The following is a 5,054-nucleotide window of genomic DNA, read 5'->3' on the forward strand; positions in this document are numbered from 1 at the left end:
GAGAGCAAATCTCTTTATGTCCAGAACAAGATATGCACAGCCCTAGGCATATTCCTTCAATAGAAAGATTTATAATAGTTTAGGATTTGCAACTTAATGGGGTAAAACTTCTCCCACAATACCCTTATCTGAGGACCACATCTACATCAAAATGGTTTTCTTACGGGGTTCTTCATATGTTAACAAGCTTCATTACTCCAGAAATTTGATTTAGGAAATGCTGATTTCGAAAACAGAAGACCACAGGCTACACTTAGCATGGCGCTGCTCCCCAGAATGAAGAGCGATGCTATACTAAGGGACCCCCTTGTTCCCAAAGACCAAGTCATTACCACATATCCATTTCAGAGAACTGTAAACACTTCAGAACCCAGTAGAGATGTCATTTCTGTTTTGTCCATTTGGTGTCTCCAGCAGCTGGCACAGAGCAGATCGTCTATGACTGGCAGAGAGCCCTTTACCACAAAGGCCTTCATCATCCCAAGCTGGACAGAGGGTGCCCATCTGATTGCCAAAGGCCTCCAAGTAAGGCTTGGCATGCAAACCTTTTTCCTATCTCCCGGAGTCCAGCTGGGCCCTGAATACAGTCTGTTCCTCAGCTGGTCCTGTTTCCCTCTACTCTGGCTAATTCCCATGCCAGCGCCCTCACTCCTTGATCATTCTAGACATGAAGGGAATCTATTGAAAATAACTGATTTTTCTGTGGGATCATTTAAATTTATCTAATTCAAGCCCTGACAAGGGTTAAAAAGAAAGTGAAAGACGAAATCTCAGTTTCCTTCTTGCTACCATTTCCATCTGTCCCTATTGACCTAATACACACACCATCCGCAAGTGTCTGGGGTTAAATATTCTAACTGGACCCTAAAATTCTATTGCACCAAGGAGAAAAGAATGGACAATGTCCAAGGCATATGGCCCAACCCAAAATAACTCAGATCAGCCAGATCCCTCTGTAGGATCCTGGAATTTTTTGTATTATTTTTATTAATTGATAAGTAAAGGAAAGGGTTTTTTATGGCTGCACAAAGACTCAGTTTCCCCATATAAACACCAAACAAAATGAGCCATATTTAACTTAGTCCTAAACTAAGTTCTTCCTTTGCCTTCTCCTTGACTTTCCAATACACTTTTCTACATCCAAACTTTGAGTCTGAGCATCATCTGAAACTGGGAACCGTGGATAGGTACAGAGTTCACCATCACCATTCCTGTGTCAAAATCATCCATGAAAGAACACTTAAATAAATTTGGATATGTAGCCTGGGTACAACTTTGTCACAATGAATATAAGGAGAGTGAAAACAGAATTTTCATCTCACTGTCTTCAAAGATATCAGCTTTTACTGTAAGGTTTGCATGTTTGGGTCTTCAATCTACTCTTCATAATTCTTTCCACATTTTCTTTCTTTTATTAAAACAAAAGCAAACCAACCTTGGGGTTTGCTGTTTAGAACTAGAATATTAAAGGAGCTATTAAATAAGTCATTATCTGAAGTGGCTGTAAATTCTTAATTCTGTTGTTCTACTCTGGCTAGCATAAAATTTGGAAAGACAAGTGTAGATATTTTATAAATAAATAATCTCTAGGAAATACTCATAGAGAAATAATGTAAAATCCTGAGTTACAAATTTCATATTTAAGACATTTTTGTTCTATTGTCACATAACTTCTTTTTAATCCGAAGAGACTAAAACTGTGTGAAGTTTTTACTGAGAAACAAAATAATTCATCTTAACAGATGATTTTAGGTTTGTTTTCTTCTTATTATGATGTCAACACTATACTTGATTGTGTTTTCCTCACAGATACAATTGAATTTTTTAAAACAAAGCCAGGTATATGTACTTACATATAGAGAACTATGATTATGCATATTGTATTTATATTATATTTTTTACCTGTAAATTTGTTATATTCCCTTTGACACATGAATTACTACTCTAACAACGATGTGCAATATCTAGGATCACAAAATGACATGTTAGAAAAGTTCTTTGAAAGTTAACAGATTTCTTTGCAGGTAACACAAGCTAATGGAACAACCACACTGTAATAAAATATACATGACCCAGGGCCATGAGGAAAGGGCTTTAACCCTAAAAACCTCTCATTATTGCTCAAAAGCTGCACCTATGAATTTGTGGCCAATCTATTTATTAGTCAGAGAGAGAGGGAGGAGAGAGAAAGAGAATTTTAAGGAGGACACTATTCCCATAGAAAGGTAGAGGGCTTCATCATAAGATTAGTGCTTAAGATCAACCCATCTGTCATTATCTCAGTCCATCTCTCCTCCTTCCCTCTTCCAGAAGCTGAGTCAATAATTACCAGGCTCTTCTAACTTTTCTCTTTTTAAAAAATTAATTGTATTTTATTAAAGCCATTATGATTTACAAAGTCTTTTATAGTTGGGTTTCAGACATGCATTGTGCTGGCAACCCAGCACCAATATTAACCTCTCTCCGCCAATGTTTCCAGAATGCACTCCATACCATCACCACCACCCCACACCTCACACCAGTCCTCCAGCCCCCCAGTATAATAGGCCCATATTAAGTTTAGATTATTAAAGTTTAGGTCTCTTAATTCCATTTTTGTTGATTTCCTCTTGATATTTAATTCTGTCATTTTTTTAAACACCAATGCACCTGAAACTAATTGGCCGTTGGTCCCATCCTTTTATATTTGTGTTTTTCCTCATTTACTCTACTTCTTTCCTCTTCTCTCTATACTCTGAGGCCAAACATGTTTAAGATAACTCCCAAATAATGATACAAACATGCACTTTGCTCAACATGAATAGAACTGGAAGGCATTATGTTAAATGAAGTAAGTCAGAAGAAGGATAAATACGAATACTATCACTTTTATGTGATATTTAGAATAATTGCATGATGAAATGCAATAGATTAAATGGAAGTAGTCTTCTATCTTTTTTACTTTATTAGTCCTGGAGAAGAACTTTCAAAAGAAAAGTTAACTGTTTCAAAAGAGTAGACAGAGCTGCTGTCATCAGTCACATATAAATCAAAGGGGGGGAGAGGAATACCTGAAATATTAATTAAAATATCATTCAACATTTATGAATTTCTATCTATAATTATGTTGTCTAAAAAGAGTTAGGGAAGGATTTGGGACATGCAGAATAAAGTTAGTTGACATTCTCTTCAAAATTGACATTAGATACCCTGATTTCCCCTAGATATATCCACACTCTTATAATATTCCAAGCTCCATTAAATACTTCTCCATTTGAGCATCCCCAAATCTTTCCACAGATTATTTCCTCAGTGATCCAAGAGCTATTCTGGAGCAACTATTTCTAAGAGCTTTAGTTATTTCTATTCTTACTTTGGAATTACAAACATTCTGTTGGCCTCTGTTGCTATGCTCATTTTTCTAGAATTTAGTTGTCTTCTGCCACCATATGAAAAACATTCCCTAAGCATAACAGGGAATGAATAAATAGAGTTTAGTACATGTGTAGTCTGATAAATGAAGTACCATATGGAGAAATGATTCAAACATATTAATATAACTTTGAAGAATTGTTTTAAACATCTAGGTAATACAATTTTGAATTAACTTAAAAACTAACATCTTACCCAAGTTCAAATGTTTTCTCAATAATTTTTCAAATAGCACTATGTATCTTTTAGTTTTTTAATTGTTCAAATTTGTAAATATATTTCCTAAGTTCTAAGTAGCTTCCAAGCAATATAGTTAGTTATGAACATTTTCTGAGTTCTTTAAAACTATTTAGTGGGCCCGGGAGAGATAGCACAGTGGTGTTTTCCTTGCAAGCAGCCGATCCAGAACCAAAGGTGGTTGGTTTGAATCCCGGTGTCCCATATGGTCCCCTGTGCCTGCCAGGAGCTATTTCTGAGCAGACAGCCAGGAGTAACCCCTGAGCACCGCCGGGTGTGACCCAAAAACCAAAAAAATAAAAATAAAACTATTTAGTGCTCATCAGTCTTGTGAAAAATACATGTTCTACTTTCTGAAGTACTATTTTTAAATTTCCCTCACCTGTAGCACATAAAACTGACAACCCAGCATTCCTTTTGATTCATTGTGGATTGTACACACATGGAATTTCTTCATAAAAAAGGAAAAAATGATAGCTAGCAATTTCAGTTCTTAATTTGTTTTCTCTCTGTGAAATGTGTTTAACCTATTTTCTATAGTACACAAAGAAATAAATATTGTCATTTAAGATTATCTCTAGAACATAAGAGAAATTAAATCATTCATTAAGTCTCAATCATGCATTTCATCATATATATTTATATGCCCGTTCATTGTATATTGACTATGGGACAGGCTATATAATGAAAACAAGAAAGTGTGTCCTCATGAAAATCATAATTTATATTCAAATGCTCACTTAAAATATGGAATGTATTTGAATATGGATCACTTTTATTAACTCTTAGATACAGTTTCCTTTCTTCTTCTAAAGGATATTCTATATTTCCCCCCTCAAAACAGAAAACTGATTTAGCTTCACATCCAGAGTGGTTATTTCCAGAATGATATCATATTCGGTAAAAATATTCCCATCTGTAAATTGACAATAAAGACATACACAAGATGTTTTGTAACAGATGCATTGCTCGTAACTATCAGTTATTAATGAAACTGCTTATAATTATAAGAGTTTTACCTTAAGTTTCTTGCTTCAGCAGCACATATACTAAACTTGGGATGATATAGAGAAAATTAGCATGGCACTTGCACAAGAGTTTTTACCTTAACAATTATTCTCCTATCCTATCTTGGAGAATGGGCGATATATTATAATTTCACCATGAAAATGTGTCTTTAACAAGATATTCATCAAACAAAATCTATATATACTAGTAAAATATTTTATGGAATATCATAGAATTGTTTTATAGACTTTAAAATAGGTATGAACAAAAATGAAATTAAAAGGGCCCTTTAATTCATGAGATACACCTCAAAATATATAGACAGGAATCGGTCAGGGTTTAAATAGTAAGATTTATATATGATGATTTATACATGATGGAGCTGGATATGATTTTTT

General features: G+C 34.5%; 1 pseudogene; it reads left to right on the forward strand.

The window, feature by feature from the left end:
• Positions 1 to 4,677: 4,677 nt before the first annotated feature.
• Positions 4,678 to 4,776, forward strand: LOC126014580 (uncharacterized; annotated as a pseudogene).
• The last annotated feature ends 278 nt before the right edge of the window (positions 4,777 to 5,054 follow it).

Source organism: Suncus etruscus, chromosome 7 (assembly GCF_024139225.1).
Source record: "Suncus etruscus isolate mSunEtr1 chromosome 7, mSunEtr1.pri.cur, whole genome shotgun sequence".
NCBI lineage: Eukaryota > Metazoa > Chordata > Mammalia > Eulipotyphla > Soricidae > Suncus > Suncus etruscus.